General features: G+C 38.1%; 2 long non-coding RNA genes and 1 pseudogene across 2 annotated transcripts; all 3 read left to right on the top strand.

Moving 5' to 3' along the window:
* The first annotated feature begins 1412 nt into the window (after positions 1-1412).
* Positions 1413-1996, top strand: LOC143621915 (ATP-dependent zinc metalloprotease FTSH 12, chloroplastic pseudogene; annotated as a pseudogene).
* Positions 1997-2105: 109 nt separating this feature from the next.
* Positions 2106-2513, top strand: LOC143621843 (uncharacterized). Its single transcript, XR_013151605.1, has 3 exons — positions 2106-2246; positions 2330-2404; positions 2490-2513. It is a non-coding gene; the product is annotated as an uncharacterized LOC143621843 (long non-coding RNA).
* A 10606-nt stretch (positions 2514-13119) lies between these two features.
* On the top strand, positions 13120-13776 carry LOC143621844 (uncharacterized). The gene is made up of 3 exons (XR_013151606.1): positions 13120-13188; positions 13281-13361; positions 13462-13776. It is a non-coding gene; the product is annotated as an uncharacterized LOC143621844 (long non-coding RNA).
* The last annotated feature ends 10892 nt before the right edge of the window (positions 13777-24668 follow it).

Raw genomic sequence — 24668 nt, forward strand, 5'->3', positions numbered from 1 at the left:
GGTGATTTTCTTCTTATAAACGAGAATGAGCGCACAAAGTGTTTGGCAGCCAAAAAATTTCTCACTTTTACACAATGAAGAAACCTATGTGCCAGATTAAACTAAGGGGGTGTTTGGTACAGAGAATTGGGGGGTGAGAAATAGAAATGGAAACAATTCTCTTGTTTGTTTACGAAAGAAAGAGGTGAGAAATGGAAATAAACCATTTCCATTTCCCTGATTTCTTTTCTCTAAAAAAAGCGGAGAAATCATTTCTCTAGGGTTTCATTTCTCACTTCCATTCTCTTCCTTTTCACTTCTATCACCAGCTTCCTCCTTCAGAGCACCGCAACCCAAAACAAGGTATGGTTCAAATTTCCGATTAATAGATCCATAAGCATTCAATCTATATATATCAGCTTCATTTTCACTTTATTATTATTAATCGTACGAACTGGGTTTTGAGATGTTGAGTTCTGTGTAGTTTGTCTGTGCTTGCTGTATCAAGTTGGTTTTTCTTCCATCTGTGTGTACCCACCGCTTTCCCACAAAACCTTAATCATAATCAGAAATGCTCTTTTTCTCTCCCTCTATGTGCGATGTGATGGTCGTTTGTCGCCCCTGTTTGCCTACTGTTGTCGGGTTCAATTTCTGAACCCTAGGTGACGGTGGTGTGGTGGCCTGGTTAGGGTTTCTGATGTAAAGCCCCGTGACTGACGGCTGTGGGTCTTGTTTGCTGTTTGTTAAACCCTCATGGTGGCTAGCGGCCATGTTCAACAATTCAGAGGGTTTGGTTAATTATTTAGGGGATTCGTTGAAGAAAGAAACTGGGGTTGATTTGAAAGATGCAAGTTCTAAGGTTTATGGGTTTATGGGTGAGTTTCAAGATTCTGTATTGAAGTCTCAAGCTGAATTCAAGAATTGGAATGAATGGGAGCGTTGGAAGGTAGTTGTAATCCTAAATTGTGCTTAAACAGTGTTGTAGAAATCGCTAGGCGCTAGTCGGGCGGTGGGATAGGGACTAGTGATTAATCAGGATTAATAGATATTAGTCAAGATTGATCGGATTGGAATATATATTTAAATTTGTGTAAAATTTTCAATTTTGACCGATTTTGGACAAATTGGGATTAATCGGCGCCTAGTCGGGGTATTTATAACATTGTGCTTAAATGAGTTTATTGGTGTTCGGGGTTACCCACATTTGGGAAATATGTCGTCTTTTTGCAGGATGTTAATAATTGGGATCCCACAAGAGTAGGTGCGTTGGCAATTTATCTGTTGGTGACGGTTGTTTCGTGTCAAAGGATATTCGTGACGGTTCGAGCTCCGTTTATTAATAGACAGATAATAGACAGATATAAGAAATCTTGTCAATGAAGCTGGAATAATGGCTATAAGTGTTACTTTTTATATAATTTACTTAATATTGTTCATATGAATTAATTGGTTAAATGATAAAATTTATGAAGGTGAGAAAAGGACATACAAAAATATACCAGCAAGATATTGTTGATGTGTTAGATAAGCAGTTGCTTGAGGGAATGGGTGTGCTTTTGACAGAGGAAGAGCAACAAAAATGTGAAGAAAGAGTATGCCCTTTTTGCCCTCTTGACATTTGAGAATCTTACATCTTTGTAAGGGTAGTATAGTCATTAATCATGTTGTTAAAACGTGAAAGGTATCTATTGAAAAGAAGAGGCTGTTGGCAGTACATGAAGCCGGTCATATTTTGTTAGCACATTTATTTCCTCGATACGATTGGCACGCGTTTTCTCAGTTATTACCCGGTGGTAAGGTATGGTTATAATATCGGAATTTTGACTTTTAAAGTGTTCGTTTAAATTTTATATTTTTATGTTTGTTAATATCTAACATATTTGAGCAGGAAACTGCAATATCTATTTTTTACCCTAGAGAAGATATGGTGGACCAAGGTTACACAACATTTGGGTACATGATGATGCAAATGGTGGTTGCACATGGTGGACGATGTGCCGAACGTGTTTTATGGTGATGATATAACGGATGGTGGAGCTGATGATCTAGAAAAGATCTCAAAGGTGTATATGTTTTCACTTGTTTTATTTTGCTTTCAAATTAATAATCACATTGGTTTTAACATGTGATTGATTATTATCTGTTAGATTGCTCGAGAAATGGTGATAAGCCCTAGAAATGCAAGATTAGCGTATGCAACATTGACACACCGAGTCGGATTGGCCAATAGAGCAGATAGTACTGATGGAGAACTTATAAAATATAGGGTATATAATATTTAATTATTTATCATCGCCTTTAATCTATTCTTATCGTTGATTAATTCATCTGCTTTGGAATTATATTTCAGTGGGATGACCCGCATGTAATTCCTGCTGATATGACAGTAGAAGTTTCAGAGCTCTTCACTCGTGAATTGACAAGAGTACGCATAACTTTTTATTTAATATAATTCGTTAATATACTCGACTTATATTTGTTACCTAATGTTATTCTGATGTGGGTTCCAGTATATCGAAGAGACTGAAGAGCTTGTGTGACATCTGACCCGATCCGACCCGACCCAGGTACCCGTTTCTCTGACCCGATCTCTTTCTTTTATGATTTAATATTTATTTATACTTATATTTTACTTTTAATAATAATATATATTTTCCTTCCCGCCTCTTTCTCTCTCTTTCTCTCCGCCGTCCCGTCCCTCTCCTTCTCTCTTTCCGTCTTCTTTTCCCTCTTGTCGCCGTCCCGCCCTTACGCCTTGTTTCCCTCTTTTTCTTCTAACTCTTTGCTTGTCCTTTGTTCCTTCCCGCCTAAGGTTGTCTGCGCAGCTCCACGCGCCAGACTCCCTTACAAGGAATCCTGCGTGAAGACCACCTGTTTCAGCAATACGCGAGACGAACTCTTCTCGCAGCGCGCTAAGAATTGTAATTCTTCTCGCAGCGCGCTAAGAACGGAAGTTCTTCCCGCGACGCGCTAAGGATTTGTAGTTCTTCTCGCAGCGCGCTAAGAATCGTAGTTCATCCCTCGACGCGCGAAGAATTATAGTTCTTCCCGCGGCGCGCTAGGAATTTTAGTTCCTCCCGCGGCGCGCTAAGAAATGTGACTCTTCCCGCGGCGCGCTTAGAAATGGTAGTTCTTTCCGCGACGCGTTAAGGATAGTTCTGTCTGCCTTCGCGCTCGCGCTCTCTTGACCTTCTGTGTCTGCCTTCGCGCCTTAGCCTTCTCGCGCTTAACCCTTGTATCTTCTGTTTATTCTCGCCGTTTGCTTTTGTGTTGTCTTATCTTTTGAGCTGTTGACCTAATCTGCTTTATGTCTGAAAAGTTACTTTCGGCGCAGCATGCGCACCAACCCCATTGGTTGACAGATAAAGTGACTGACATAATCTTTTGAGAATCTGCTTTTGCCATGCTTGACCAGTAACTTTATCTGTCCTCTCCCATGCCTTTTTCTGAATCCTGTCAGCCTTTTTCTCTTTTTCCCTGCTACCATATCTTTTGATATCTTTACTTTTAAGAACTTTTTACTGTTGATATCTTTTCTTTTACTTTTGGAGATCTTTTCTAGGGTTTGTGTCCCCTAGGGTTTGCCTATATATAGTACTATTTTCTTAACACTTCACACACTACACTTATTCTCTTCCTCCCTTTTTGCTCTCTGCCGTTGTTCTTCTGCCGCCTCCCTCCTCTCTTGCCTCCGTTTTCTCCTCTCCTCTGCCCTGTTTTCCGGTAATATATTATATATAATAACTTATTAATTATGCTAACTTATAATCAAGACTTAAAACAAATCATTAAAACAATAATCTTGTTTATAGGTTAACTTGTGCTTGTTTAAAGTTGGTTCTTGCTTTATCTATCATCGCATCTTTATCAAGTGAGTAATCTCGTACCTAATCCCTTTTTGCTTTTAATGTTTTGGGATGTTCATGTGTTCATACAAACTTAGAGTCTTAAACTTGTTTATGAGCTTTAGTCGCGCAGTATCCCATGTGTTGAGGACGTTTACTTGGCTGTTTATTTGTATGAGTGTATCATTAACCGCTTTGTTCGGCCTATTCCGCAGTTTTCATGGATCCATTAGATGAACACGGGAGACCTATCGTTTACGGTTTTCTTTGTTTACACTTGCACAGATGTTTTCTCGTTTTTGTGCTCAATTGGGAGCACGGATTGAACTATGAACTATGAGCTATGATCTATCTAGGCTTGATCACAATCTGATTGCACCCTTGTTAAACACCAGACATACACATGTTGCGCGCAGATTTATTGCTATCTATGTATTGTATTAAACTTGATTTCTCACCAACACGCAAGTGTTTGACGTTTATTTTAACACATGTTCAGGTTTGCAGTAGCCGTTTTGGAGCTTGTGGACACATAGGACGTTTTTACTTTTGGACCTAGATTAAAATGTATCAAGACAAGTTATTGCTGTTCGAATATTTTGATTTATAATATATTGATTTATGTTGATTTATATTATGTGTTTGCTTTGCGCGTGCGCGAATGAATGTGTTTATTAAATATTGACACCCAATAGTGTCACGAGTAATGAAACAATATGTGGCGCCCCGATGTATAATCCGCCTTTGGTCGGGGTGTTACAGATTGGTATCAGAGCCCGTTGACTTTAGGATAGGTGGTTAGACGTAACGGCCTAGAATACCTAAGAGTCCCTTCTCGCGCATGAGAGAAATCTTTTCTAGGGTTTGTGTCCCCTAGGGTTTGCCTATATATAGTACTATTTTCTTAACACTTCACACACTACACTTATTCTCTTCCTCCCTTTTTGCTCTCTGCCGTTGTTCTTCTGCCGCCTCCCTCCTCTCTTGCCTCCGTTTTCTCCTCTCCTCTGCCCTGTTTTCCGGTAATATATTATATATAATAACTTATTAATTATGCTAACTTATAATCAAGACTTAAAACAAATCATTAAAACAATAATCTTGTTTATAGGTTAACTTGTGCTTGTTTAAAGTTGGTTCTTGCTTTATCTATCATCGCATCTTTATCAAGTGAGTAATCTCGTACCTAATCCCTTTTTGCTTTTAATGTTTTGGGATGTTCATGTGTTCATACAAACTTAGAGTCTTAAACTTGTTTATGAGCTTTAGTCGCGCAGTATCCCATGTGTTGAGGACGTTTACTTGGCTGTTTATTTGTATGAGTGTATCATTAACCGCTTTGTTCGGCCTATTCCGCAGTTTTCATGGATCCATTAGATGAACACGGGAGACCTATCGTTTACGGTTTTCTTTGTTTACACTTGCACAGATGTTTTCTCGTTTTTGTGCTCAATTGGGAGCACGGATTGAACTATGAACTATGAGCTATGATCTATCTAGGCTTGATCACAATCTGATTGCACCCTTGTTAAACACCAGACATACACATGTTGCGCGCAGATTTATTGCTATCTATGTATTGTATTAAACTTGATTTCTCACCAACACGCAAGTGTTTGACGTTTATTTTAACACATGTTCAGGTTTGCAGTAGCCGTTTTGGAGCTTGTGGACACATAGGACGTTTTTACTTTTGGACCTAGATTAAAATGTATCAAGACAAGTTATTGCTGTTCGAATATTTTGATTTATAATATATTGATTTATGTTGATTTATATTATGTGTTTGCTTTGCGCGTGCGCGAATGAATGTGTTTATTAAATATTGACACCCAATAGTGTCACGAGTAATGAAACAATATGTGGCGCCCCGATGTATAATCCGCCTTTGGTCGGGGTGTTACAGATTGGTATCAGAGCCCGTTGACTTTAGGATAGGTGGTTAGACGTAACGGCCTAGAATACCTAAGAGTCCCTTCTCGCGCATGAGAGAAATCTCATGTTTGCGCGCTTATTGTTAATTACTCGTTATTTGTGAATATGCTCGCGCTTGCGCAGTATATGATTTTATGTTTTATTTCGCGATATTTCGATTTTTGTTGAATTTCGATTTTTATTGATTTTACTTACATATTCGTTTGTGGGATTTGAAAATCCGAAAAGTCATGGTGATACATGAATAGTTGATTTTCAATTTCCATTTACGATTATGTTATGAGGTTGGAGACTTGAAAAGTCATGGTGATACATGAATTGTCAACCTCCAATACTCATTTTCTTGTATATTTTATATTGAAGATTGAAAAGTCATGGTGATACATGAATCGTCAATCTCCAATACTCGTTTGCTCGTATATTTTAAATTGGGAATTCGGAAAGTCATGGTGATACATGAATTGTCGATTCTTGATTCGAATTTGTTACCTTTATTAAGTCTGCATTTAGGGTCATTTATTTTACTTTAACTTTTGACAGTAACTGACTCCGCGAAACCAAGCTTTATAAGATTAAAACTTTGCGCTAAAACCAAGATATTAACTAAAATTAAAATTTTTATAGAATGCCTCCGCTATCTCGCCGATTTCAGAGAAGAGAAGCCTCGCGCATGCGTAGACAGCAACGTTCCCAGGAAATGGCCGCCGCAATAGCCCAAGCCTTGAGCCAAAACAATACCTCCAGTTATAACATTAAGTCCTTTAACGCGGGTAACCCTCCAAAGTTCACAGGTCTTGAAGGAGCCACCGTGATGCTCCAGTGGCTTGAGAAAATAGAAAACACTTTCCTTCACACCCAATGCCCCTCAGACAGACGAACCCTATATGCTTCCAGTGTCCCGGAATCCAGAGCGCTTACATGGTGGAATGGAGTAGCTCATGCGCGTGGCGCAGAGGCTGCTTCTAGCATGACATGGGAGGAATTCAAGGAAATTCTTACGCGAGAATTCTGCCCTCCCAACGAAGTTAAGCGCCTGGAGGAGGAATTTTGGAATCTTAAGCAGTACAGTGGTGAAGCGCGCGAGTACGCAACGCGCTTCCATGAACTAAGTTTGCTTGTCCCTCACCTTGTTACCCCTTCCCGCCGAGCCATAGAGAAATTCCTTGGGGGTCTCCCCATGGAAATTCAAGATTCTGTATGGGCCAGAAACCCAGTAACCCTCTCTGACGCCATCGAGTTGGCCGCTGTGCTCAGCGACAACCATGTCAGAGCAGGAACTTTGTTCCTGCGGGGAACTGAGAAAACCAAACCCACCAAGACTGCCCCTGAACCAACGGAAACCAAACCAGAACCCTCAAACCGTAACAACCTCAAGCGCAGGCGCAAAGCCTATGCGCTTACCAACCCGCCCATTACCCAACAACCCATTTATCAACCTCCAGTTTACGCGCCTAACCCACTGTCAGCCTACCCAACTCCCCCTGTAGTTCACAACTATGCCCTAACCAATCCAGCACTCCCTGCCCCACCAACTAAGAAACCTTACACAGGAAACCAACCCCTTTGCCCAACCTGTAGACTTCACCACCCAACTCAGACCCCGTGTCGACAATGTAACCGATGTGGCCGCATTGGTCACTCAACCGAATACTGTAGAGTCCCTCCCGCCAACCCAATTGCGCCAACACCACCAGTCTACCCGCAGAACCCACAATCAATCTACCAAAACCCACGACCCAGGTCGTGTTATAACTGCGGTGATCCCAGTCATTTCCGGAACGCGTGCCCGAGACTACAAGTGCAAATCACACAAGCGAATCCGGTGAACCAGATTTCGAACCAAGTGACGCGTGGACGAGCTTTTAACATAACCGCGCACCAAGCGCAAGCGAATAATGACGTAGTTAATGGTACATTTTTGCTTAACGGATTTTATGCTTCTGTACTTTTTGATACTGGCGCCGATCGAAGTTTTATTTCTCGCGCCTTCGAGCAGAAGCTTGCGCGACCGCGCAACGATTTAAAAGAAGATTTTTCAGTTGAATTGGCTAATGGTGAAACTGTTTTAATAAACTCAGTGATTAAAGATTGTACGCTTAACCTTAACGAAAACGATTTTCTGATCGACCTCATCCCCATGCCTCTTGGAAGCTTTGATGTCATCATTGGTATGGACTGGCTTACGCATAATCGCGCCGAAGTTATTTGCGCCAAGAAGATGATTCGCATACCTCGAGAAAATGGTGATCTTCACATCTACGGCGAAAAACCCTCCAGTGGTCTTAAACTTATGTCTTGCGCCGAAGCCCAATGACTCATGCGGAAGAAGTGTGTTGCATTCTTAGCCCATGTGGTTAAACCTGCTGAAGAGAAGAAGCTTCGCGATATCCCTGTTGTGCGTAATTTCCCTGAAGTTTTTCCTGATGATCTTCCTGGTATCCCTCCCGCTTGTGAAGTCGAGTTCCGTATTGATCTTGTCCCTGGTGCTTCCCCCGTTGCTAAATCTCCTTACCGTCTTGCGCCCGCTGAGATGCAAGAATTGGCAAGCCAACTTCAAGAGTTGACTGCTAAAGGATTCATCCGCCCTAGCTCTTCGCCCTGGGGTGCTCCGGTGTTGTTCGTTAAAAAGAAAGATGGATCGTTTCGCATGTGTATTGATTACCGCGAGTTGAACAAACTCACCATTAAAAACCGGTATCCCTTACCGCGTATTGACGACCTCTTTGATCAACTCCAAGGTGCCTCTTGTTTCTCGAAGATTGATCTCCGCTCTGGCTATCACCAGTTGCGCATCCGCGATGAAGATGTTCCGAAGACTGCTTTTCGAACTCGTTATGGCCATTTTGAATTCTTGGTCATGTCCTTCGGTCTAACCAACGCACCCGCCGTTTTCATGGATCTAATGAATCGGGTGTGTAGGCCTTTCTTGGATAAATTCGTGATTGTGTATATCGATGATGTTCTGGTGTATTCTAAGACCAAGGCCGAGCACGAGCAACATCTTCGGTTGGTGTTGCAAAAGCTTAGAGCTGAGCAACTCTATGCTAAGCTTTCCAAGTGTGAATTCTGGTCTGATGAAGTACAGTTTCTTGGTCATGTTGTAAACAAGATGGGTATTCATGTCGACCCATCCAAAATTGAAGCAATCAAGAACTGGATTACGCCATCCTCTCCTTCTGAGATCCGTTCCTTTCTGGGCTTAGCTGGTTATTACCGGCGCTTCATTTCGAACTTCTCGAAGATCGCTTTGCCTTTAACAGCTCTAACGCACAAAGGTAAACCATATATTTGGGGCTCGAAGCAAGAAGAAGCCTTTCTAACGCTCAAGCGTTTGTTGTGTGAAGCTCCTGTTCTTGCGCTACCTGAGGGTAATGATGATTTTGTCGTGTATTGCGATGCATCCAACCAAGGTCTCGGTTGTGTTCTTATGCAACGAGGCAAGGTTATCGCTTACGCATCAAGGCAACTTAAGGTTCATGAAAAGAATTATACAACTCACGACCTCGAACTAGGTGCAGTTGTTTTTGCCTTGAAGATCTGGAGACACTACCTTTATGGTACTAAGTGTATCCTCTACACTGACCATAAAAGCCTTCAGCATATCTTTGATCAAAAGGAACTTAACATGAGGCAACGCCGATGGAACGAACTCATCAGCGATTACGATTGTGAGATCCGGTATCATCCTGGTAAGGCTAATGTGGTAGCCGATGCGCTCAGCCGAAAACCCTGCCAACTTAACTGTATTTTGCCGCGCACGCATCTTCACTTTGCGCCGATCCAAAGCAACCTTGAATCGCGTATTCGTGACGCGCAGCGCGCATCCATCAGTAATGGTAACCTTCGCGCCGAGTTAGCGTGTGGCGCGGAAGCGCATTTTGTCCCTAATCTGAGTGGAATTCTCTGCTATCTCAATCGCATCTGGGTTCCCTTTGATGAGAATCTTCGCGCTGATATCCTGAGTGAAGCGCACAAATCTCGATATTCCGTTCATCCCGGCGCCGATAAGATGTACAAGGATTTGCGCATTACTTATTGGTGGCCCGGTATGAAAAAGGATATTGCTGTGTTCGTAGCTAGATGCCTGACTTGTTCTAAAGTAAAAGCTGAACACCAACGCCCATCTGGTTTGCTCGAACAACCAGAAATTCCTACGTGGAAATGGGAATGTGTAGCGATGGACTTTATTACCAAGTTACCTTTGACAGCAAGCAAACATGATAGCATTTGGGTAATAGTGGATCGTTTGACTAAGTCTGCTCACTTTCTGCCCATTCGTGAAAACTACCGTGTTGAGCATCTCGCGCAGCTTTATGTCAAGGAAATTGTCTGCCGCCATGGTACTCCTTTGAGCATCGTATCCGATCGCGATGGCCGTTTTATATCTCGCTTTTGGAAATCTCTCCAATCTGCGCTAGGAACTCGCTTGGACATGAGTACGGCATATCATCCTCAGACTGACGGTCAGTCTGAGCGAACTATTCAGACTCTTGAGGATATGCTCCGATCTTGTGTTCTTGATTTTGGAGGTAATTGGGATTCGCACCTGCCTTTGATCGAGTTCTCTTATAATAACAGCTATCATTCCAGTATCGGTATGGCCCCATTTGAAGCACTTTACGGTCGTAAGTGCCGCTCCCCGATTTGTTGGAGCGAAGTGGGAGAAACTCAAATCACAGGACCCGAACTTGTTCAAGAGACAACCGATAAAATCGCCAAGATCCGTGATCATCTGCTGACTGCCAGAAGCCGACAGAAGAGTTACGCAGATCGTAGGCGGAAGCCTCTCGAATTTCAAGTTGGTGATCTTGTTCTCCTCAAAGTGTCGCCTTGGAAAGGTGTTGTCCGCTTTGGGAAGAAAGGTAAGCTTGCTCCTCGTTATGTTGGTCCATTCAAGATTCTCGCGCGTGTGGGAAAAGTTGCCTACAGACTTGACCTGCCGCCCGCGCTCAGTAATGTGCATCCAACGTTCCATGTATCCAATCTCAAGAAGTGTTTAGCCGACGAGAACCTTCACATACCACTTGATGAAGTTCAAGTTGATGAAACTATGCATTTCGTTGAGAAGCCTGTTGAGATTATGGATCGCGAGGTTAAGCAAACCAAGCGCAGTCGTATCCCTATCGTGAAAGTTCGCTGGGAGTCCAAGCGCGGAGCCGAGTTTACATGGGAAAGGGAAGATCAAATGAAGATCAAGTACCCGCACCTGTTCTCTGCGCAACCTACTTCGAGATAAATTTCGAGACGAAATTTCTTAAAGTAGGGGAGACTGTGACATCTGACCCGATCCGACCCGACCCAGGTACCCGTTTCTCTGACCCGATCTCTTTCTTTTATGATTTAATATTTATTTATACTTATATTTTACTTTTAATAATAATATATATTTTCCTTCCCGCCTCTTTCTCTCTCTTTCTCTCCGCCGTCCCGTCCCTCTCCTTCTCTCTTTCCGTCTTCTTTTCCCTCTTGTCGCCGTCCCGCCCTTACGCCTTGTTTCCCTCTTTTTCTTCTAACTCTTTGCTTGTCCTTTGTTCCTTCCCGCCTAAGGTTGTCTGCGCAGCTCCACGCGCCAGACTCCCTTACAAGGAATCCTGCGTGAAGACCACCTGTTTCAGCAATACGCGAGACGAACTCTTCTCGCAGCGCGCTAAGAATTGTAATTCTTCTCGCAGCGCGCTAAGAACGGAAGTTCTTCCCGCGACGCGCTAAGGATTTGTAGTTCTTCTCGCAGCGCGCTAAGAATCGTAGTTCATCCCTCGACGCGCGAAGAATTATAGTTCTTCCCGCGGCGCGCTAGGAATTTTAGTTCCTCCCGCGGCGCGCTAAGAAATGTGACTCTTCCCGCGGCGCGCTTAGAAATGGTAGTTCTTTCCGCGACGCGTTAAGGATAGTTCTGTCTGCCTTCGCGCTCGCGCTCTCTTGACCTTCTGTGTCTGCCTTCGCGCCTTAGCCTTCTCGCGCTTAACCCTTGTATCTTCTGTTTATTCTCGCCGTTTGCTTTTGTGTTGTCTTATCTTTTGAGCTGTTGACCTAATCTGCTTTATGTCTGAAAAGTTACTTTCGGCGCAGCATGCGCACCAACCCCATTGGTTGACAGATAAAGTGACTGACATAATCTTTTGAGAATCTGCTTTTGCCATGCTTGACCAGTAACTTTATCTGTCCTCTCCCATGCCTTTTTCTGAATCCTGTCAGCCTTTTTCTCTTTTTCCCTGCTACCATATCTTTTGATATCTTTACTTTTCAGAACTTTTTACTGTTGATATCTTTTCTTTTACTTTTGGAGATCTTTTCTAGGGTTTGTGTCCCCTAGGGTTTGCCTATATATAGTACTATTTTCTTAACACTTCACACACTACACTTATTCTCTTCCTCCCTTTTTGCTCTCTGCCGTTGTTCTTCTGCCGCCTCCCTCCTCTCTTGCCTCCGTTTTCTCCTCTCCTCTGCCCTGTTTTCCGGTAATATATTATATATAATAACTTATTAATTATGCTAACTTATAATCAAGACTTAAAACAAATCATTAAAACAATAATCTTGTTTATAGGTTAACTTGTGCTTGTTTAAAGTTGGTTCTTGCTTTATCTATCATCGCATCTTTATCAAGTGAGTAATCTCGTACCTAATCCCTTTTTGCTTTTAATGTTTTGGGATGTTCATGTGTTCATACAAACTTAGAGTCTTAAACTTGTTTATGAGCTTTAGTCGCGCAGTATCCCATGTGTTGAGGACGTTTACTTGGCTGTTTATTTGTATGAGTGTATCATTAACCGCTTTGTTCGGCCTATTCCGCAGTTTTCATGGATCCATTAGATGAACACGGGAGACCTATCGTTTACGGTTTTCTTTGTTTACACTTGCACAGATGTTTTCTCGTTTTTGTGCTCAATTGGGAGCACGGATTGAACTATGAACTATGAGCTATGATCTATCTAGGCTTGATCACAATCTGATTGCACCCTTGTTAAACACCAGACATACACATGTTGCGCGCAGATTTATTGCTATCTATGTATTGTATTAAACTTGATTTCTCACCAACACGCAAGTGTTTGACGTTTATTTTAACACATGTTCAGGTTTGCAGTAGCCGTTTTGGAGCTTGTGGACACATAGGACGTTTTTACTTTTGGACCTAGATTAAAATGTATCAAGACAAGTTATTGCTGTTCGAATATTTTGATTTATAATATATTGATTTATGTTGATTTATATTATGTGTTTGCTTTGCGCGTGCGCGAATGAATGTGTTTATTAAATATTGACACCCAATAGTGTCACGAGTAATGAAACAATATGTGGCGCCCCGATGTATAATCCGCCTTTGGTCGGGGTGTTACAGCTTGCAATGAAGGGACTGATGGATAATAGGCACATACTGGATTTGATTACAAATGAACTACTAAAGAACTCAAGAATTACCGGGCTGGTAAGTTTTACATGTTACATTTTACATATCATTAACAGATTAGTTGAAATTAGGTCATGTTTACATTTTAAAGTTTGATTGGATGATTTCAGGAAGTTAAAGATAAGATAAGCGGATTATCACCACAGATGTTTGAAGATTTCGTTAAGCCCTTCCAAATAAATCCAGATGACGTACGTGTTATATATTTTTAAGTTAAAATATTACTAATATCAATTCAGTAGTTTGTGAAATGTAGTTGACGGGTTTGGTTTGGTTTGTTTGTTTTTACAGGAAGGACCGATACCTCACAATGACCGTTTGAGATACCAACCACTCGATGTTTACCCTGCACCTCTTCATAGATGTTGACCAACAAAAAGTCAAATTTGTATCACCAAAGGAACATGCTTTTCTATTTTTTGTTTTCTTATATTTATTGTATTTTTGACCGATAAACAGCTAGAATGATCACAAATGTTTTCAAGAAAATTACATCAATACCAAAAGTTGTTATCACCAAATATGCATATTAATCAGATTTCCGGTAGGCTAGAGTTTGCTAGAAGGTACCCCGGTGGGTGCAGCTCGAGAACGTTTTTCCACAATTCTAGAAAGCGTTTTCACTTCCTCTTTTCGCCCTGGTCTCGGCTTTTATTTCATCTGACCCGAGTTTTCTCATGCCAGCAGTGTCATTTATCGGCCCAGGCGCAATCCCGTTGACTCGTATGTCATAATCAGTACCCCATTCCAATGCCAGATTCCTTGTAATAGCATCTACTGCAGCCTATAATATTACACATTAAAGAAACATACATACATGAATGTATATAAACATAATGTTTACTTAAATTTAGAATCTTTTTGTATAACCTTAGCAGTAGCTACATGAATTTGGTACCAACCAGCTGTGTAATGCAGAGTAGCACTGATATTCAATATTATTCCACCACTCTCATCTGAGCTTCTTCCAGGTCCTCCTTTTTTCAGATACTTGACTGCTTCATGACACATAGTAAACGTACCTATTGTTCAAGTAATGTCACCACCACTCTCATCTGACTGTTTTTTATTTTTAATAAATATTTGTTATGAAAAAAATACTTGTGCTAATGATAAAGTTGATATAATTCTCTGTTTATTTTCTATGTACCAAACAAGAGAAATGATTCTCAGCTATATTTCTCTACTGAAATCTCTGTACTACCAAACAGAACAGTCAATTCTCATTCTCCAGACCAATTCCCTTTCTCTGCAATTCCATTTCTCTATAATTCCATTCTCTGTACCAAACACCCCCTAATATCCTGAATAATCACTCTTAATAAAACCAATAATAAATAAATTAATATGATAATATATTATATTAATATTTAATTAATATTATGCAATCATTGTCTTTGGAAAATTTCAAGTTTTTCGTCGTTCTTTGGGTCGGGTGTTCAGTTTCGAATCGGACTTGAGTAACTTGAAATTCGATTTGAATCGCATTCGAATTTGAAGTTTCGAATCCAGTTTTTAGTCATTCAAATTTGATTTAGTAATCGAATTTAAAATCGAATATGAATTTATGATTTTAAATTCAATTCAAAATTCAAATTCAAATTATACATTTTATTTTTATATATAAATATACAAATTCATGAAAAGATAAATTAAGGAGGCTAGTTAAGTTCCATAGACTAAAAATTACAAATTCATCATTTTGATTATTAATTCATTTAAACGTACGTTACCACTGAATTTCACAATGTTGTAACTTTGAAGTTCATTTGTGTTATAGACTTGTATTTTTTTATTTTTATTTTTTTATTTTGCTAAAATATTGCTTTTATAGTGGTCTTAAAACTAAAATTAAAATAGATTATCTTTCGACTTAATTCAATTCGAATCTATTCGAATTTAAACTTCAAACTCGAATCGTATCGAATTTTGAATTGACTACTTTGAATTCTCATCAAATCGAATTTGTTGAATCTGTTTTGGAATATGAATCAAATACGTATCCGGATTTAAAATTTCAAATTTTGAATAATTCGAATATTTGAAATTCGGTTAATTAAACATCTCTAACTGGCTAACTTTGTATTCAATAAGGCAAAATCCTAATCCTAATAAACAAAACAGTTGTGTCACATGGCACTTAGCTGGCCTATTTTTGTGCCAAGTGGCATCATATTTGTTCAACTTTTAAACTCCTAATTTTCTAATTAAAACGATAATAAATATTTATTTCCCTACCATAAAATCCTTTATCAGTTAATATAATGACCATTTAATTGGTTGGCACCCTTAATATTTTGTACACTTAATTGTCATCTATTCATTCATGTTTATCTATTTGTTTCTCGGGCTTCTTATACGCGACAAAAATGATGAAGACAAGTACATCAATATCTTAAGAGAATGGTAAGCTTTATTATCCTTTTATTTTGATTTAAAACTTTTTATTTACTAATATTTTAACATCATTTCAGTTTAGTCGGGAGGGTTGCGTTTACTAGAAACTATAAGTGAGTTATACCGGATAACAAAATATCAGGCGTCCATTCACCCGACCCGAGGTATAAAAGTTTGACCGTATTGTGTGAATTTGGTCAATTAACATTTATAATGACAACTATCGTAGGAACTCATCCAAATCGGCCAAAAGAATGTACATGATGATGCTTCAGAAAAATTTATGAACACCATCAACCGAAATCTGCAAAGTTATTGTATTTACTCTCCATAATTATTCTTACAAACCATAGTAGCTATTATATTATTAATTTTTTTTATAATTCACATATTTCTATACTATTGATCAACAAAATTCAGTTCACTAAAATGGCAAAGCATTGGTTCATAATATTTTCTTTATATTTCAATTTACAAATACCGTAATTGGTTTTAAATATTTATAATCTTTCACAAATTAACTAAATTATTTAATTTTTTTACTTTTCAATTATAGAGTCTTTCGATAAAACTTGCAAGGATGGTTTCTGTTGATGTTAACTTGCATTATCAAGGGTAAATGGTAGAGATGGTATAAAAATATCAATTATTAGATAAAATGTTGTGCATAAGGATGTGTTTAGAGACAAAATGTAACTTAATTTGGTTCCTATATAATGTAATATGTTATTTTGCTTTATAAAGTCATAGCTCATATAATTAAAATGGTGCAGCTCGTGTCGTACACACTGCAATTCACGTTCATCTTATTTTTCGTATTTCATTGATTGTGTTCAGCAGATTCTTTTTTCAACTTATCAGAGGTATGCTAATTTTGATTTAGGTTATAAACCTCACAAATCGCTAATACTACTTCTTGAAGGTTGATTTCACGATTCAAGGATTTAAATATTTTGATTGATCCTACTCATTTATCAAACTATTTAAACTAAACTATTTTATATTGTATAGTTTACATCATATATTTTAACCAACTCATGTTATACATGTGTTTAACCTAGTTGCAACAATAATAAACTAGAATTATATCAGTTTGAAAAAAGTGAGAAGACGAGCGAGTCTTGTTTTCGACGACAGTGGGTGGACAAACTACAAAGTCAATAGAGCCCCTTAATTAATATATTAATATAATAATGAAACCAATAATTCAGATTTTAATAATGCTATGAAAAAACCAATAATTAATTCAAAGCTACCTCAAAATTTGTCTTTTTAAAAGTTCATGTTTCCATCTTGATTGGTGCTTTATGTAAAAGAATATATAAAGACCAATTGTCCATAAAATATATCCATTTTGTGGGGGTTTGTTTACTAATGGATGGAGATTTAATAATAATAACATAAGGAGAAACGTAATGGTTTACTGTTCCAAGAATACTAATTAGAAATAGAAGTAAATAAACCAATTTTTTAAAAACCGGTACGTATCGACCAGTTAAACCGATTATATCGAATTTTGGTAAGACAACCAGTATCTAGAGTCCGATATTTTTAGACAATTTGCTAGAGCATCGTATCACTGGTTCTTTTTATAAATACCGGTTTTAAACCCAAGAGATTTTTAATATTTTTTTGTGACGATATTTTTAAAGATAACTTTTAACCTAGTAGATAAAATTGAAACGAGTAAGACGTAAATGACGATTCGTAAAACAACCAGTTTTCTATCATGCAAATCCAAGGTTGGTTTCTTTACACCTTTTGCCGTTGATCAAATTGGTATATAAAGTACAAACTTTTCATTTGACTCGATCATTGTTTAGTGTGATGTTTATTAATGTACTTTTGGGTTGTTTTTTAAGTTGAAGTTGTATTTATATGTAATTACATGGTAAACTATTCAACCCTTCCGGTTCAACCGGCTGTATAATTTTTTAACCAAATCCGTTACAAGTAAAATAACGGTTTTTAAAACATTGAAAGAAACAATTAAAAGAAGGCAAAACTTGTTCATATAACTTAAAGAGGAAAGATTTCTAAAGAACGATGGTTTGGAGAATACATTTGTTGTATTTTATATATTATGGAATAAATATTTTCAATACAATCACCTTGAACAAAGTACTAGGAGCAAGGTGATAAACATGGAACGCTTCCAAACATAAACATATGAAACCTAATAAGAATAATTTCATCACTCTCCTTCAAGTAGAAACATGCAAGTCTTTGGCGCCCAACTTATCTGAAGAGAAACTGAAGTTGAGCTGCTCCTAACCTTTTTGTTATAAGGTCTGGAATCTACGTTTTGGTGTCAATATTGGCGGGTTGAATCTCATGCAATTCGACTCTTTCCCGAACAAAATAGCAGTCAATTACAACATGCTTAATTCGCTCATGGAAGACGGGATTATTGGCAATATGACGAGCGGCTTGATTGTCACAAAACAATGGTGTTGGTCTAGTTTGAAGAAGCCCTAAATCTTCAAAAGCCACCGAACCCATAAAACTTCGCTAACAGTTGAGGCAATGGACCGATATTCTTCTTCAGCAAATGATCAAGAAACGGCAGATTGTTTCTTGGTTTTCCATGAAATGGCTGCTCCTTCAAGGAGGAGTAAGCATCCGGTTCAAGACCAACGAGTGTATTGACAACCAAGCCAATCCAAGTCACAATAGGACGTGAGATTAACGCTCTCCGATTTAGGGAAAAGAACACATTTACTTGGTGAGACTTTAAGATAGCAAAGCAATTTGTGTATGGCATCCATATGAGGTTGTTGACGTAGGCTGTCGTGGTCTACTCAAACAATTGATTTTAAAGACTTAAATACCTATAATAAGTACGGGTAAGTAAGGTCGTCTTCACAGGAACTCAAGGAAAGTGCTAATTATAATACTACTAATTTAATTATTAAACTAAGTCGGACAGACGATGTCAAGCGATTTGTTTTTAGAAAAATATTAATTAAAACTAATTATTACTTAAAAAACTTTGTAAACAATATTAATAAAAAGCATTCATTCTAGGTTCGGTTAATGTGACATTCAACTTAATCCCTGATTCACTTGATGACGCAGTAATTACTAAACCTGGTAGTTTGATTGTGAAGTCAAACGATACCCTAACCAAATTGATGACACAATTGAACTCGGTTTACCTAATTACCAACTTATGTTTGTTAAAACCAATTAAGAGACAAGATTTGATGATAACTAGTTCAATGACACAAGAGCATAAACCCTAAATGTTGATGAACAAAACCAAACAATTGATGTATTAATTAATAATCCCAAACACAAATTGTTTAATAATCAATCAATAATTAAGCAAGATCAAAGCAATAACTCAATCAAGCTCATAAACATTAAGCATACGAATCTGGTCAGAAGTTAAAATACACAAAAACCTACCCTAGAATGAACAAAGAACTTAGCCAAGCATCAACATATCGATTAAATAACTTATCTTAATGAACATGCAAACCCGAGATGAACCGGAAGCCTTGGAATGGTAGGAAATCGTCCTAAGAAGCCTCTTTTGCCTCTGGAAGTCGTAATTAGCCGAATGGGGAGGTTAAGGGATTTATATAAGGCAAACCTAAATTTTTGGCCGACTTAAGCATCTTCGCGTATTGCGAAGATGTCCTGGCTTGCTTCTTCGCGTATCGCGAAGGACAAAATAGTCGGGCCTGATTTCTTGCAACTTCGCATATCGCGAAGTTGTTCTTCCCAGCATCTTCGCGTATCGCGAAGATGCAAAACTTCAGATTTAATTATTTTCTTTTCTTGATTGCCCTGTGATGCATGCACGTCCAATCTCTCACTCCTCGATCTTCATTCCAAGCCCGTACATATCCTCGTTAAGCTCCATAGCTTCCAATGTCCTGAAAACATGTAAACAATGCTTGAAGTACCAATGTTCATTCGATTATTTAACTAAAATTAACTATTTAATATATAAAACTAACTAACTTTTACCCAACCATCAGTTGTCTTGGATCGAAAACAAACTGACTTAACATATTTACGGTATAGGCAATATCGGGGCGCGTGGCTTGTAAGTATAGAAGTCTTCCAACAATATGTCTATGTCGGTTGGCATCAACCTTCCGTGCGTCCTATTCCTTGATTAACTTGTGATTAACTGGGATAGAGCAAGGGCGACACCCTTGCAAACCATAATCATCAAGTATGTCCAATATATTTTTCATTGGCTTAAACAAGACATTCGGGAGTGCGATCCACTTCAATCCCAAGGAAATACTTGAGATTTCCAAGGTCTTTGATGCTGAAAAGTTTTTCCAGCTTGTCCTTTGTGTTTTTTATTCCCTTGGAATCATTGCCCACCATAATGACGTCATCGACATATATGAGGGCCGCTATAATAAGGTTACCCCCTTTTCGAGTAAAAAGAGAATGATTGGCTTTGGATTGTTTGTAACCAAGGTAGAGAAGGGCTTGGGTAAATTTTTGGTACCAATTCCGAAACGCCTGTTTTAAACAATATAAGGATTTTCTTAGCCGGCAAACCCTCGTCTCCTTTTCTTTGGAAAAACCTTGGGGAATTTTCATATAAACTCTTTCATGCAAATCGCCATGCAGGAAAGCATTGTTGACATCGAGTCGGTGGATGATCCAATCCCTTTTTTGCTGCGACATCTAACAATGTTCGAACAGTGACTAGTTTTGCCACCAGAGCAAAAGTGTCGTGATAATCAATTCCCTCTATTTGAGTGAATCCTTTAGCAACGAGAATCACATTGAACCTTTCAACCTCCCCGTTTGGCTTGTGTTTTAACTTTATACACCCACTTCGAATCAATAACGTGCTTCCCTTCGGGTAATTCTTCAAGAGTCCATGTGCCATTTTCTTCAAGTGCCCGTATTTTTTTTCGTAGCTTCTATTTAGTGGTTGTCACACCCCGACCAATGAAGGCAGAGACGTCGAGGCGCGACATGATTGCTCATTGCACAATGACATTATAAAGTTACAATATTTAAACAACACATTTAAATCCATATCATCATAAATAACACAACAATTGTTCATACAAAATGCCAAATAGATGGATAAACAAATAACTTGTTCTTTTATTTTCTAATATCCTAAAGCCAAGATAATAAGTTTCTTCAAGTAATCCAATCAAGCTAACATCAAACCTGTAACATTGCATAAAATAGAGTTTGTCAACACGAAGGTTGGTGAGCAATTTTCATAGTTTTGGACAATAAGTATATAGTATGAAATCCACAACCAGTATATGAAAACAATAAATAATAGCAACAATTTAGAAAATAAAACCGTCAATAAGAATACATTGACGAACCGTCAATAAGAATACATTGACGACAATAATGAAATCGTCAATAAGAATACATTGACGACACCTTTCTATATGGGGATACCATATGTACTCGGAATTAACGTATGATCATACTTTGATGAGGCTACCCGCCTTAGCATTCAAGAGGCTACCCGCCTTAACATTCAAGAATTTGCACATGATCATATAAAGCATATAACACCAAATCGAGCATTTATTTAAGTAAGCATATACAATACGTGTTGTGGTTTAAGACTCAAGTATAAATCATTTGAATTTGAATAAGTATGCAATGCCACCCCCAAAACGAAAGATGGAGAACGGGGGATGAAAAAGTACTCACATTAACAAGTAACTTGAAAGATAGTGTCGTGAATAATCGGAGAGATCGGTTTAACGAGCAAGACCTATATTAAACGGGTCTTGTGTTAGTAGGTAGTCTTGGAAGGGTTTAAAATAAAATACATGACAAATAAAGTAAATAAATAAAGTTTAGGATTTAAAATGTAAATATTTGAGAAATTAAATAAACGAGTTTTGTAAAATAAGTTTACTCAAAACCGGGTCTCGGTATTCTATTCATTAGTTTTTTTCTTTTTTTACTCAACCTATGTTAAGTAATAATGTGGGTTAAAATGCGATATTGCAAAACCTTTGCTTATAAGAATACCAAAACGAGGTTTAAACGAGTGTTCGGGTTTGTCAGTTCGAGACTTGATAATTGACCAAGCTCACAGTTAACTTCCCAAAATAATAAATGTTATGAGATAACTCAATAAAAATCAAAATAGACTTAACCAAGTATGTAGTTCTATTGTGAAGAACCTTAACGTTCGTTAAGAGAGTATACGACCTTATCGGTTCGAACTTGTTATAAGATCAAGTTGGTTACCGACATGCCAAGTACGTTTAGAAATTAACTAAAATTGATTTAAAATATAATCTTGAAGAAAAATATGAGTTTTGGTGGCTAAAAACACACTTGTGTGTCTTAAGCGAGTGAACTCGGTTTAGTTTGGTTTTTGGTTCGGTCCTTGACTTGGAATAAGACCGAGGATGGTTACCACATACCCAATTACCATGGAACTTGTAAAATAACTTATAAATAATAATACTCAAGTTTTACATTCAAAAAGTTAACAATAAAGCTTTTAAACAAAAGTTCGGTTTTTGGTTCGGTCCTGGACTCGGAATAAGACCGAGGATGGTTACCACATACCCAATTACCATGGAACTTGTAAAATAACTTATAAATAATAATACTCAAGTTTTACATTCAAGAGTTAACAATAATGCTTTTAAACAAAAGTTCGGTTTTTGGTTCGGTTCTCAACTCGGGATGAAACCGAGGCTAGTCACCACATACCCAATACCATGGAACTTGACAAATATGAGCAATAAACTAAAATATGTAGAAGTTAAGCAAGTATAACAAGTTATATGGTTAGATTTGTTAAATATATAAACAAGGACTACAAAGTCCTCCATGTAACCTTGCCTTACTAGCCCGACATTTCTACAGGCCGAGACCGGAGAAATGAAAGACCGAAGGTAAACAAGGAGTGTATATTATATATATGTTGTAGCATCAAGCTTTAAGTATTGAGAAGTTAGTTAAAATGAAAGATTAGCTTGTGAAGAACAACCTTAGAATTCAAGAATTTGAGAGAGAAATGAAGAAATGAGCAAGCACAAATGAAGAAGATGGGTGTGTATATATAGGGTAAGTTGAATGGGTCTTTCATAAAGGGTGTTTCATGAAAATGGGTTGGTTATAGACCCAAGAAAGCACAAACTACAAATGGGTCCTTCAAGTCTCCATTTTGGTAGTTTTAGTCCCTGGAGTTCGTTTTGAGCGTTTTCGGGGAATTTTAAGAACCGAAAAGGGTGTTTTTTTATCCAACAACTATAAAACAAATATTTAACATACAATTCATCATTTTGATAATATCGAAAGGTTCGGGATACAAAACGGGTCGGGTTTACATTAAGAATACAAATATAAAATAACCCGAAATTGACAAATGTCATAGTGGTCATCTTTTATAGCCTGATAAAAATATTTGGGCACATCATTTGAGTCAATGGCTGTCACACCTGGCCTCATGGGTGTCACACCCCAACCTACGACAGAAATGCCGGGTGCAAACCGTTGATTCACACCTTACAAGGTACTATCATACAATTTAAATATGACAATATCTAATTTAGTTATTAATTCCAAAAATTCACAAATACATAAAGTTTAGTTGGTGTCAGTTGACCATTGCCTAGCAAATCGAGCTTTGGCTACTATAACAGTCGCATGATCATACTATAATGTGATTATGATGGACCTCTCCGTATGTGATAAAGTTAACAAATAAGCAAATAAGCAATTTGTATTTAACTGATCGGCACACAATATTCAAGTTTGCTAATTGTATATATAATATAAAATATATGTAGGTACGCAAAAGTCCCCAAAAATGGTTGTCAAAATTAGTACTAAAATGAGGGAAATGATTTTTCACCTTGACGATTAAGCGAATAAACTGAGAGAAATAATAAACGAGCAAAGTTAACGCGGTGAGTGATCTAACCCAAACAGACCTGAGACTTATACAAAATAAAATAGGGTACCTAGAATGATAAGGAAAACTGAGTCTAAGGTCGGAAAACGTGAAAGTCATCCGGTAGCTTGTTTTTTTATGATGAAAACATTTGAATCTCCAATGGTGGTTAAGAATTTCGGTGGAGGCAGAGAGAATACAGAGGAGAATAGGGTTTAGGATGTGTTTTAGTTATGCAGAGGTAAGACTTACAAATCAAAAACCAACTCATTTAGGAAAACGAATAAAAGAAATATTACCAAAGCGACACAAATCAATCAAATTATTTCGAATTGCTAAAAAGAAATGAATGTGGACAAGTTTACACATCAAATTACATTTCTTGGGCCTTAATTTTAGTGATTAAGGTTGTTTAAGGAAGGATTTAGCATTAAACGAGAATCAAAAAAGAAATCTGCTGTTCAGCACTGCTTCGCTCTAAGTGAATCGTTGCTTCGCGCTATGTGAAGGGAGAGCTTCACCAGAATTTTGATTTTTGGCAGTTTTAGTCTCTGAGGTTTCAAAATTGCATTTTTAGCCATTTTAAGCGATTTTGAGAGTTTCTAAGGGCTATTTGGCATGATTGAAGGTATGAAATTATACACCAAGTTAAACACAATTAAATATTAATAAATGCATGTTTTTATTGATACAAAAGATCCGAAGTACATTCCTGAGTCGGTAAACAAATACGAATACGAAAATTCCAAAATGTTACAGTATCCCCTACTTTTGGGAATTTCTTCCCGAAATTATAGAATTAGCTGTAGCGAAAAGATGAGATACTTTGTCTTCATTTGATCTTTACATTCCCAAGTAAACTATGCGCCTTGTTTAGATTCCCAACGAACCTTAACCAACGATATTCAACTTCGTTTGGTGACTTTGTCCGTGTGGTTCATGATCTCAACGGGTTTTTTCAACAAAATGCACGGCCTCATCGATACGAACTTCATCGAGAGGTATTTGTAGATTATCCTCGGCAAGACATTTCTTAAGATGCGACACATGAAACACCGGATGAACGTTTGAGAGTTCGAGAGGAATTGTGGGTCTATAAGCAACGAGACCAACTCTATCAAGGATTTCAAAAGGACCAACAAAATGAGTAGATAACTTTCCTTTCTTTTCAAATCTAACCACTCCTTTCCATGGAGACAATTTAAGAAAAACTCGATCACCAATA

Source organism: Bidens hawaiensis, unplaced genomic scaffold (genome assembly GCF_021521415.1).
Source record: "Bidens hawaiensis isolate Kalapana, Puna unplaced genomic scaffold, B.hawaiensis_p1.1 tig00002977_1, whole genome shotgun sequence".
Classification (NCBI taxonomy): Eukaryota; Viridiplantae; Streptophyta; class Magnoliopsida; order Asterales; family Asteraceae; genus Bidens; species Bidens hawaiensis.